This window comes from Cervus canadensis, chromosome 11 (assembly GCF_019320065.1).
Source record: "Cervus canadensis isolate Bull #8, Minnesota chromosome 11, ASM1932006v1, whole genome shotgun sequence".
NCBI lineage: Eukaryota > Metazoa > Chordata > Mammalia > Artiodactyla > Cervidae > Cervus > Cervus canadensis.
In genome coordinates, this window is record NC_057396.1 from 68240335 (window position 1) to 68253870 (window position 13536).

Consider the following 13536-nt stretch of genomic DNA (forward strand, 5'->3'; position numbering starts at 1 on the left):
CTCAAGGGATCTGGGAGAGAGGATGAGTAGAGTGGTTTCTGGAAGGTGCTGGAGGCGGCGGTGGGGGGCGGGGGGGGGCAGGTCAGGGTGGGGTGAGCAGCTCGTGGTTCGTCTGGGTGGGAGCTAGTGCCAAATAACAATGACTTTGCCAGAAAGTTTTAGATGACTTTCAGGGTGTCCTGGGAGAACTATTTTATTAATAGGAAAAATGCTTCATGAAGAACATTGGAGCCAGGGACCCAGGGGACCAGAGTTCTTTTCCTCACTCACCAGGGGCCTTGGACCACTTCCTGCATCCAGGGCCCTGTCTGCCCCCCACCCTTATGAGGGGAAGGACCCTCACAGCAGTCACGCACTGGATTCCCGGGGCCCTGCCCACCCCGGGCCCGCTTAAGGAGGCTGAAGAGGCAGGCACCTGGGAGTATCATGACTCCAGGCAGACAGCTCCCCAGACTGGGATGTAAACACACGGCAGCGGGGCCTATAACAGGAGTGTTAGCTTCACCCCATCACATCAGCGCTGCAGATGCAGGGCTGAGCAGCTGGAGCCCCCAGCTTGCCCAGCGTACTCAGGTTTGCTCTCGAGACCCCAGAAGCTACAGTGGGCAGGAGGGAAGCTTCTCCCATGGGCGTGGAGTCAGCCCACACTCTTCTTCCTCTTTCCTTGGCCTATGCAGCCAGAGATTGAGGCTATTTTGCCTGGTGGGGGCCACCAGCACCCTCGGTCCTTTGAGATACTTTATAGAAGGGCTTCTAGGCTTGAAGACAGGATAATAATAAAGATAATAATAGTAACTAGTCCTTTTTAAAAAATAAAACAGCTTTATTGAACTTTAATACAGATCATAAACTGTACCCTTTAAAAATATACAGATCAGCCCATGGACTGTGGCCGACTGGGCTCCTCTGTCCATGGAATTTTCCAGACAAGAATGCTGGAGTGGGTTGCCATCTCCCACTCCAGGGGATCTTCCTGACCCAGGGATCCAACCTGCATCTCTTGCATCTCCTGCATTGGCAGGCGGATTCTTTGTCACTGTACCACCTGGGAAGCCCCAAAAGGATCATTCATGTTGAGGATTACCTTTAAATGTAAATGGATTAAGTGCATCAAGCAAAAGACTGGTTGGGTGAATGAAAACATGTGCATGTATGCACTTCCACTTACCACATCACTCTATTTAACCCCCAAATTGTATGTAATTATTCTATATTGTTAGGTTAATCATGTTTCCATTATGACTTACAATTATAATTATCTTTTATTTTTTGTCTGGCTATTGATTGTGAAAACTGATAAACATCTTTTACTATTGTGATTATGTAACTACTATTCATTTTAATTAGCAGAAAATAATAGAATTCTCTATCACTGAAACTACCATTTAGCAGAAAAACCTGTAATCATTTTTAAAAATCCAGATGCACATTAGAATTATCTTGGAATTTTTGGAAAAATACAAATGCCCAGGTATTGTTTTTTTTCCTCCAGAGCTCCAGATGTGATTCTAATGAGCAGCCATATTTAAAAACAACTGGACTATATGATCATCTTTTACTTTTATCTAGTTTGTTTCACTTTTTCTATTTTATATTCAGTGCTCCCATTTCATTTAGTTCGTTTTCCAATTTTTCACCTTTTTTTTTGTTTTTCTTTCTCAAGCCTTTATCAAGTATAGCAGAAAAGCTTTTGTAAACATATATATATATAGTATGTATAACATATATATTTTAGAAAACATGAATTTTTGCTTAGTTAAAAAATTTATGACATTTTGGTTCCACTTGTTTGACTAAGCATAAATAGAATGCTAGATTTCTAATATATACTTACTCAAAACTTTGATATAGTTTCATTTAGTCTGGCATCTAGTATTACTGCTAAAAATCTAGAAAGTTTATTATTTTAATGATTTAAAAACAAAAAACTGAATGAATCATGAAACTTCTAATCCAATTCTGAGAATATAAAGAAGTGGCTCAGGCGGTAAAGTGTCTGCCTACAATGCGGGAGACCTGGGTTTGATCCCTGGGTGGGGAAGATCCTCTGGAGAAGGAAATGGCAACCCTCTCCAGCATTCTTGCCTGGAAAATCCCATGGATGGAGGAGCCTGGGAGGCTACAGTCCATGGCGTTGCAAAGAGTCGGACACGACTGAGCAACTTCACACACACACACACACACACAAAAACAACACCTGGAAATTGACATATGATACAGTATTATTAACGAAAGTACAGATTCTGTTCAAATTTCCCCAAATTTTATGCTAGTATTCATTATTTGTTTTCATACCTTATTTAAGATTCCACATTGTATTAACATTTAGTTGCATTAAGCAACTTCAGCTGCATGCAACAAATTCTGATAAATTCCCTTTTCATTTTTATTCTGTTACAAATATTTTCTAGCTTTCCTTGTTATGGCTTCTTAGATACACCCATCATTTAAAAGTGGACATTTAATTTCCAAATATATGGGATTTTTTAAAGTATCTTTGATATTAATTTCTCATTTAAATGCTTTCTTCTCTGCAATCACCCTTTGTGCTTTTTCAGTCTTTTAACTTTATTGAGGCTTTCAATGGCTAAGTCAAAGATCTCTCTTGGTAAATGTAACATTGCACTTGAAAATATGTGGGTTATTTTCAAATATCTTTTGCTACTGATTTCTAACATAATTCCACAGTGATAAGAGAACAAACTCTGTTTAATATCAATACCTTTAGACCATGAAAATTTTGCACCTTCTTTTATGTCCCTGGATATGTTTAATTAAAGTGTCTCCCTGGCTTATAGTCCATGGGAACTTGAATAGAATTTCTATCCTGCTGCTGTGTGAAAATTGTATAAATCTTAATTATGTTGAATTGGTATGTAGTGATTTTCAGGTCTACTGTATCCTTCTATTATAACTTTCTGTCTATTCATTCTATTAATTTTTGAGAGTTTGATATTGAAACGCCAATTAAAAAATTTTAGTTTGTCTACTTAAAAAAATTAAGAACTATATGTAACTTGGTTCTGTGTTTTCCAAGTCTCCTGTAAATGTGTTATCATACTTCAATAACTTAAAAAATAAAAAAGATGAAAAACAAAATGAAAAATTAATCCTTTAACTTCATACAGTATATACCATTGTTAGCTTGTAGTTGACTATGATTCATTAGCATGTTAAGATTAATAAATATACATAAGCCCCACATCATTCTAAATCTGAGTGGAGTGAATGACTATGGTGACAAGTTTGGAGAAGGAAATGGCTACCCACTCCAGTATTCTTGCCTGGAAAATTCCATGTACGGAGGAGGCTGGTAGCCTATAGTCCATGGGGTCACAAAGAGTCAGACACAACTGAGTGACTTCACTTTAATTAAAGATGTCTTGCTTTTCTTCATTTGTGTTCCAGAAATATTGCTATTATAGAATGGCTGTTTGTATTTAATATTAAGATATTAACACTAAACCCCTCAAAAAACCCCCAAAAGTATACAGGTCAGAACTTACCTGGCAGTCTAGTAGTTAAAACTCTGTGCTTCTAATGCAGGGGCACAAGTTTGATCCCTGGTTGGGGAACTAAGATCCCACATGCTGTGTGGCATGGCCAAAAACTTTAAAAAATAATAAATAAAATTTAAAAATATACAGGTCAGAGGTTTTAAATATATTCACAGAATTGTGCAACTGTCACCATGATTTAGTTACAGAACATTCTCTTCACTCCAAAAAGAAATTTCTAACCATTAATAGTCATCCCCACCTCCTCCCTGCCCCTGGCAACCACTAATTTACTTTCGGTCTCTGTGAGTTTGATTATTCTGGGCATTTTACATAAATGGAATCATACAGTATGTGGGTTTTTATGACTGGTGTCTCTCACTTAGCATAATGTTTTCAAGGTTCATCCACATGGTTTCACACTATGGGAACTTTGTTCCTTTTTATTGTTGAAGTCTGTGTGTGGATATACCACATTTGTTTATCCGTTCATCAGTTGATGGACTGAGTTGTCTGAATAACACTGGTATGAAGAATTGTATGTAAGTTTTTGTCTTCACATACATTTTAAATTCTCTAGACTATATACCTAAGAGTAGAATTGGGTCATACGATGACACTGACTTTTTGAGGAACTACCAAACTGTTTTCCAAAGTGGCTGCACCATTTTACAATCCAGCCAGCAGTGGACGAGGGTTTCTAGTTTGTCCACATCCTCACCAACACTTGTTGTCTTTTTTATTCTCTCCATCATAGTGAGTAAAACTCAGTATCTCATTGTAGTTTTGATTCGCATTTCCCCAGTGACTAAGGATGCTGAGGAGTTTAATGTATCTATTAGCCATTTTTACATCATCTTTGGAGAGATGTCTATTCAAGTTGTTTGCCCACTTAAAAATTGGGTTATTTTGCTTTCGTGATTGAGTTGTAAAAGTCTCTATATATTCTAAATACTAGACTCTTCTCAGATGTATTATTTGCAAATATTTTCTCCCACTCTGAAGATTGTTTTTTCACTTTTTAGATAGTGTCCTTTGATACCACAGTTTTTAATTTTAATGAAATCCAATAAAATTTTTTTCTTTTGTTGTATTTTCTTTTGTTCTATTTTTGGTGCTGTATGTAAGGTACTGTTACCTAACTTAAGCTCATAAAGATTTACTTCTATGTTTTCTTCTAAGAGTTTTATAGTTTTAGCTCTTACATTTTGGTCTCTGATTCATTTTAGGTTAATTTTTGCACATGGTATAAGGTAGAGGTCTAGTTTCACCCTTTTGCCTGTGTATATTCAATTATTCCAAAAGACAATTCTTTTCTTATTGAAAAAAAATGAATTGATAAGGGCAAGGGTTTATTATTGGACCCTGAATTCTATTCCATTGATTCATATGTCTACCTTTATTCCAATACCACACTGTCTTGATTACTGTAGCTTTTTAGTAAATTTTGAAATTGGAAAGTATGAGTCCTCCATATGTGTCTTGTTTTTAAAGACTGGTTTGGCTTTGTGAGGTTCCCTGTATTCCCAAATGAGTTTTAGTCTGCCCAAAAAATGGGGTAGGGAACAGAGGGGATTTTGATAAAGACTGTATTGAACTGTAGTTCAGTTGGGGCTTGTTGCCATCTTAATTTGTTTTTCAATCTGTGAACACAGAGTGTCTTTCCATTTATTAGGTCTTTTTACATTTCTTTCAGTGAGGTTTTGTAACTTTCAGTGTATGAGTCTTACACTTCTTTCATTAAATTTATTCCTAAATAATTTATTCTTGTGTATTATAAAAATAACTGAGAAATTATTTTCTTAATATTATTTTTGAATTGTTCATTGCTAGAGTGTAGGAATATAATTGATTTGTATATGTTGATCTTATATCCTGCAACCTTGCTGAATTTGTTTATTAGCTTTAATAGTATGTGTGTGCATACGCATATGTATTTTCCTTAGATTTTTCTATATACAAGATTATATCATCTGCAAAGAGAGACAGGTTTTCTTCGTCTTTTAAAAAATAATATAGATGTCTTTTATTTCTTTTTCTTACTTAATTGTCCCATCTGGAACCTCCAGTACAATGTTAACCAGACATAGTGAGAGCAGATATCTTTCTCTTGTTTCTGATCTTAGGAAAAAGCTTCTGGTCTTCACCATTAAGAATGATGTATACGGTGGGTTTTTCATAAATGCCTTTAATTAGGCTTAGAAGGCTCCCTTCTATTCCTAGCTTATTGAATGTTTTTAGCATGAAAGGTGTTGGAATCGGTCAAACACTTTTTTTCTTTCCGTAAGATGATCCTGTGGGTTTTGTTTTGTCCTTTATTCCATTAATATGGTATATTGTTGATTATATGGTGTATTGATTGATTGAATGCCCCAGCTCCTTCTGCTATTTAAGGACACAACAAAAATTCTGCAACCTGAAAGAGGGCCCCTCTCAACCATGCTGGCACCCTGATCATGTAAGTCCAGCCTCCAGAACTATGAGGAATAAATACGTATTGTTTATAAGCCAGCCGATTTATGGTACTTTGCTATAGCAGCCTGAATGGACTAAGACATCCAATCCAACATCTGGGCTTCCTTAGAGATATTTTTCATTGACTGCGTTTTGCTCCAGTGTATAGACCATATTGTCCTATCTCCTAGAATCTCATAATTTTTGTTGTTGTTGAAATGGAAACATTTAAAATAATATGACAGTTCTGAAGATGAGATTCTGTCCCCTCCCTAGAGTTTGTTGTTGTTGCTGTCTGCTTCCTTAGTGACTTTCCTAGACCAGTTCTTTAAAATCTGTATTATTTATCACATGTGGCCCCTAAAGTGTCTGCTTATTAGCCTCTCTATGTGTGCCTGCTCAGCTGTTTCGGTCATGTCTGACTCTTTGTGACCCTATGGACTGTGACTCCTCTGTCCTTGGGATTCTCCAGGCAAGAATACTGGAGTGGGTTGCCATGCCCTCCTCCAGGAGATCTTCCCAACCCAGGGATCGAACCTGCATATCCTGCATTGCAGGCAGATCCTTTACCACTGAGCCACCTGGGAAGCCCTGCTTATTAGCCTCCTGGTCAGTTAATAATTGGTCAGAGATTTCCTCAAATGCTAGATCCAGTAAGTCTCTCAGCCTTTGCCAGGAGGCTCTGCAGATTTGTACTGGAGTATGTGTTCAGCTCTGGCAGAGAGTTTACCACTTGGCCTTGGCCTTCACTTCCTTCTTGTGCAGAGGCTCAAAGTCAGCTAAAGGAAGATTAGTGCCTCTTAGATCTTTCCTGGGTGAGCTAGCAGCCCTTTGATTGTAGATTTCTAGATTCTCAGGGATACACTGGCACTTTTCACAGCCCCCTATGGACACGTTTTTATTTTTAAGCTTCTGGCTCTGAGTGGGGCTGGGAGAGGGGAAAAAAGGAAGATGGGAAGGGAACTTCAGTTGATAAACACTACGTGCCAGGCTCAGTGCTAACTTTCATTATAAACCTCTTTACCTGATTCTTATAAGAATTCAGTTGGTTCTTTTTTAAAAAAAAAATTACTTATTTGGCTTCACTGGGTCATAGCTGTGGCATGGGGATCTTTGATCTTCATTGTGGCATGTAAGATCTTTAGTTGCAGCATGCAAACTGCTAGTTGTGGCATGTGGGATCTAGTTCCCTGACCCGGGCCCCCTGTATTGGAAGCCAGGAGTCTTAGCCACTGGACCACCAGGCAAGTCCCCAGTTGGTTCTTTACTAGCTCATTTTCTTTACAGATTAGGCAAACAAACAAACTAGGATCCAGAAAGGTGAAGAAATGTGCTCCAGGGCACATAGCTGGTTAAATGGTGAACTCCTCTGTTTCCATGGCCCGTGCCTCTCTACCAGTGTTTCTCAATCGTGAGATGATTTGAGGCAAATAGATGACCATTCAACAACTTTAATCGCGTGTTTGTGTATATGTATAGTTTGTACACCCAACCCATGACTTTGTGCCTAGGACAAGGCATAGATCAGTATTTAACTTTTAAAAGTTAGTCAGTCTAAATACAATTATTAAATAGGATGTGATTCACGTGGTGTGTTGTCAGGGCAAAAGTTGAGAATGATGGAAGTTGACATGATGCCACATACCACCCGTAAGCCCTCCTCCCTGACAATGGGAGTTGGGCTGGGCAGAACAAGAAGGGTTGGTTGTCAGTATAGCGCCTTCTGGCAGAATTTTCCGTGATAATAGAAGTGTTCTACTATCTTCACTGTCCAACACGGCAGCCACCAACCACATCGAGCACTTGAAATGTGGCAAGACAGAAAAATTAAATTTTTAATTGTATTCAATTTGAATGAATATAACTTGAATTTAGGGCTTCCTGGTAGCTCAGCTGGTAAAGAATCCACCTGCAATACCGGAGACCCCGGTTCGATTCCTTGGTCAGGGAGATCCGCTGGAGAAGGGATAGGCTACCCATTCCAGTATTCTTGGGCTTCGCTGGTGGCTCAGCTGGTATAGTTTAAGCAGCCTTATGTAATTAGTTGCTACTGTACCAGCCAGTTAAGCCACAGACCAACCTCGTCACAACTGCTCCAAAAGTCATCCATTGAGTTGAGAGTGTGGCTCTCGGGGCCCTCACCCAGGAGGCCGCAGACCCGGCTCGACCCTGAGTCCCTGGACTGTGCGGCTGTGCCCCTTAGCCTGACTGAGGCTGTTAGCCGTTCCGTGCCTCAGTCTCCTCATCTGTAAAATGGGAATGCTAATGCCTGCCCCACATATCTCACAGGCTTGTGATGAGGGTCATGTGGAATAATACAGGAGAGAAGGTTTCATACACTGCAAAGGAGTAGAGAAATGAAAGAATCTGTTTAAAAAATATTTTCAGCATAGATGAGTCCCTTGGGAAGATGGGTTCGGGTTGGGCCAGGGTGTGGAGATGTGGTATGAGTGAACTGGGGGTGATGGAATGTAACAGAGCCGTGACTGTTCCTGTCTGCTACATAGCCTGGGGCTGAGCTCAGGTTGTGGGTTGTTCCAGACTAAAGGCACCAAGTGATCTGTGAAGGCTTCAGGGAGCTGATTCTGACCCAAGGCTGGATCCACACACACAGTCCTGGTCTTCCCCTCAGATTTACTCCTCCTGTGGTTTCCCCCCTTCAAATGGCAACTCGAGCTTCCCAGTTGCTCAGGCCGAGGCCCTGCCTCATCCTTGATGTGTTTCTCCCCACCCGCAGGCCTCATTTCTGATCAAGCAGCAAATCCTGTGGCCTTGACGTCTACCCAGCATGCAACCACTTCTCCGCCTCCTCACCCCCTTAGCCACGTTATCATCACCATCTCACCCTGGGGTCCTCTGGTCCCATCCTTGACCTGCTCCAACAGCATCCTTCCCACAGGACCAGGGTGTTGCTGTTGCTGTTATTCAGTCACTGCGTTGTGCCAGACTCTTTGCAAGCCCAGGGCCTGCAGCACACCAGGCTCCTCTGTCCCCCACTGTTTCCCGGAGTTTGCTCAGATTCACGTCCATTGAGTCGTGATGCTATCCAACCATCTCATCCTCTGTCGCCCCCTTCTCCTTTTGCCCTCAATCTTTCCCAGCATCAGGTAGCCAAAGTATTGGAGCTTAGAGGGATCCTTTTAAGTGCTAAATCAGATCAGATCTTGCTCAAAGCGCTACAAAGACTTCCTGCCACACTGTGGAGTTGCAGTGGGGAACGCAGCGGGGGGCGGGGGGGTTGCGGAGAGGGGGCGGGGAGTCAAGCTTCTTCCAGTGGCCTACAGAGCCTACTTGTTCCATCTCTGACCACATCCCCAAATACTCCACTCCAGCCATCCAGCCTCTCGCAGGCCCTTGAACACACTGTACCTCAGGGCCTTTGCACTCACTGTTCCCTCTGTCTGGAATGCTGGTCTAGCAGATATCCTCACAGCTCACCCTTCACTGATTCTAGGACTCTGCACAAATGTCACATCAGAGAGGCCGGCTGTGTGCACAGGGCATAAAGCCTTCTCCCACCTCGCATACCCACCTACCTGTGACAGTGGCTGGCACATAATTGTTGCTCAGTTACTCTTGGACAAATGGCCTTCGGGGCAGAAGGGGTCGCAGGCAGGCGTGCAGGGCAGCAGTGTCAGGAGATACTGACAAGCTGCTCATCCTTTTGGATTTCAGATACCTCATCTGTATAATGAGCCCTAAATAAGGGACTCAACAACCCGGAAGATTCCTCTTCCTTTCGAAGAGTCCGTGATCCTGAGCTCCTAAGGGTCCCTGCAATTCCAGCTGCACGCCTGCCCCATGGCTTGGTGAGCTGGCCCTCCCGAGGAGCGTTAGACTTAGGCTCACCGAGGGACCACTTAGGAAGGAGAAGGACGAGGTCTAAGCTGGGGCCCCTGGAGGAGGGCTGGAAAGGGCAAGGGGATGACTTTTGCAGAACACGGACCCTTGGAAGTGCTTCCGTTGGCCTGGATTCATTTCAGACACTCAAGCCAGGGTCCCCTGGGCCTCTGTGTTTCCATTTTTGTTCTTTTTTATGTACACGAAGGGGCTCCTCCTGGTCTCTCTGGCTCAGTGGTGCGGTGACCTCTCTCCCCTTGGTCTAGTAAAGTCTAGCCTTGCGTCCTTGGCTTTCCTGCTCCCCAAAGCAGTCATTCCTCAGGATTCTTTGGCTCCATGGATCTGGAGAGCCCTGACCTGACCATTTCTTCCTTCTCTTCTCCAGGAAGCCTCTTCTCCCCATCTCCCCTTCCAGCCCCAAATTGCACAGCCCCCTTCCTCCTCCTGTTTCTCTAGGATACAGGCATGAGGGAGGCAAACCCCCCCTCCTTCCATCCCTCCCTTCCTCTTCTCCAAGCCCCAGAAGGGGCCGCCTGCTGCTTGGCTATTTTTATCCCAGGAGCTTTCTCAAGGAGAAAGCAGCGTGGTCCCTGAGCCAAAGTACAGGGCTGTGTCCCTGTGGAAAACCTCCCCTCATGGGGAAAGAATCCAGGGGATTTTTTTTGGGTCCTGGCTGGGAGCCTTTGATTTTTGTGAGTCGCGTGCTCATTTGTCAAGGTTTCAGTTTGTTGATGTGTTGTTTTATTTGTTTTGTTATAGAAATGAAGGCAACACCATATTATGAATCAGGTCTGGATATCGACTCTTGTGCAACTGTGATCATTCTGGGGCTTGGGTTTTTCACAAAAGTGCTTATCTCATTTGTGTCAATAGCAGAATGGAAACAGTGTGGTGTAATGGAAAACTGGCCGGCCTAGAGGCAGGGGTGTGGGCGTGGGGGCAGAACTAACATGTATTGAGCACCCACTAGTTCCAGACTCCATCTGCTATGCTTGCAAGGTCTCTAGGAGAAAGGGGCAGTTGGTGTCCAGGTTTTATATGAAACAACTGATTGGTTCGAGATTGAGGAAGGAATATGACAGAGCTGTCTGCTGTCACCCTGTCTGTTTAATCTGAGCACATCATGAGAAGTGCCAGGCTGGACGAGTTACAAGCTGGAATCAAGATAAGTGAGAGAAACATCAACAGCCTCAGATATGTGGATGGTAACCAGTCTAATGGCAGAAAGCGAAGAGGAACTAAAGAGCCTCTTGAGGAGGGTGAAGGAGGAGAGTGAAAGAACTGGCTTAAAACTAAATATTAAAAAAACTAAGATCATGGCATCCGGCCCCATTACATCATGGCAAATAGAGGAGGACAAGATGGAAGCAGTGAGAGATTTTCCTCTTCTTGGACTTCTTGATTGCTTCTTGCCTACGTCTTGCTTCTTGGCAGGAAAGGTATGACAAACATAGGCAGTGTGTTGAAAATCAGAGACATTACTCTGCCGACAAAGGTCCATATAGTCAAGGCTATGGTCTTCCCAGTAGTCACATATGGTTATGAAAGCTGGACCGTAAAGAAGGCAGAGTGCCAAAGAATTGATGCTTTCAAACTATGGTGCTGGAGAAGACTCCTGAGAGTCCCTTGGACACCAAGGAGATCAAAGCAGTCAATCCTAAGGGAAATCAACCCTGAATACTTGTTCGAAGGACTGATGCTGAAGTTGAAACTCCAGTATTTTGGTCATCTGATGCAAACAGCTGACTCATTGGAAAAGTCCCTGATGCTGGGAAAGATTGAGGGAGGAAGGAGAAGAGGGCATCAGAGGATTAGTTGGCTGGATCATCACCGAAGCAATGGACATGAACTTGGGCAAAGTTTGGGAGATGTTGAGGGACAGAGAGGCCTGGCGTGCTGCAGTCCCTGGGGTCACAAGGAGTCGGACATGATTGAGCAACTGAACAACAAGTGTCCAAGTTTTATACGTGGGAAACTTCGACTCAGAGAGGTTAGGTAACTTGCTCAAGGTCTTTCTGGAACACATAAAGGAGCAGAGAGTCACACCCAGGATTTGGGAAGCACCTGACCACTCAACTTCCTTCCACCTGGGTATAAGTCTAAGCTGTGCCACATGGCAGTTGTGTGACTTGAGGCAAGTGGCTTCACCTCTCTGAACCTTGTGTCTTCACTTGTAAAGTTGTTGTTCAGCTGCTCACTTGTATCCCGCTCTTTGCAACCCCATGGACTTCAGCATGCAGCATGCCTGGCTTCCCTGTCCATCACCAGCTCCCAGAGTTTGCTCAAACTCATATCGATTGAGTCATTGATGCCATCCAACCATCTCATCCTCTGTCGTCCCCTTCTCCTCCTTCCTTCAATCTTTCCCAGCATCAGGGTCTTTTCAAATGAGTCACTTCTTCACATCAGGTGGCCAAAGTATTGGAGTTTCAGCTTTAGCATCAGTCCTTCCAATGAATATTCAGGACTGATCTCCTTTAGGATGGACTGGTTGGATCTCCTTGCAGTCCAAGGGACTCTCAAGAGTCTTCTCCAGCACCACAGTTTGAAGGCATCAGTTCTTCAGAAGGAGTTTGATTCTGGCTCTACGGGCATTGGGGAGAATGCAGTGAGATACTGCGAGCAAAGGGCTTGGGGCAGAGAAGAACATGAGCCCTAGCTCATCACCCCACCACCCCCGGCTGCCACCGTCCCTCTGTGGAGGCTCCTGCCTCATGTCAGCTCCTGAAGAGCCCGGGGTCTGTCCAGCTCCCCAAGGCGTGTCTGCGGAAGTTCCCGCAGCTTGTTTTCCTTGTCCTTGGAGTTTCCCTCTCCCGTGGCCTTGGAGCTTCTGTGGGCTGTCTGCCCCTTTGAAGATGCCTTTTCTCCTGAGAGGAAAAGTGTCTGGAAAGAAACAAAAGGGAAATGTCAGGCCCAGGTTCCATGGGTTCGACACTCTGCTTTCCAGCATGCTAGTTCACGTCCTCTGAGAAGCAGACACCAAAATGGGATTCAAAACACAGTGTATTAACTAGAGGAAACACCTGTGAAGGATCAACGGGAGGGAGTGGGAGGAGGCGGGCGAGCCTTGTGGCTGTGGTCCTGGTGGAGGAGGAAGAAGGAGGGGGAGGGACAGGAAGAATCTCAGACCACAACAGACTCCAGAAAAATCTCAGCGCCCCCCACTGTCCCCCCCACACCATGGGGAGTCCTGGAGTCAAAGCAGGCTGAGAGGGAATTTCCACATCTCCAAGGACCCGGCCTGCGTGAGGCCCCCTAATACAGCCCATCATGGGCTGGGCGCAGCCTGGGGGCAGCAGGAAGCCTGCCTCAAAGAGGACTGATGGTGAGCCCTGGGTGATAGAGCTGGGCTGTCGTCCTCTCAGCTCCCCCAGCAGGAAAGCCAGAGAGTGGTTCACCTTGACCGCATTTGCTTACGCAGTAGACAACCTTGGCAACCGTATTCCAGCTCTCCGAAGCTCAGGTTCAGCATCTGTGAAAGGAGGATGATAATCTCAGTGTCTGGGCCTCAGGGTTTGTTTCCATTTCCCCTTGCCATGTGTCTGACACACCATCCCCTGAACTTAGGGACTCAGAATAGCAATGATTTGTCGTCTTTCTATTCTGTGGGTCAGAGGGGCTCAGTCAGGGAGCTGGAAATGTGCAAGGGGGCCTCTGGTCCTCCAGGCTCTCTCCCCACAGGGCTGCTCATCACTCCACAGCCTGGCCTGAGCTTCTGTGCAGCAGAGGACAAGCCCCAGGGCCC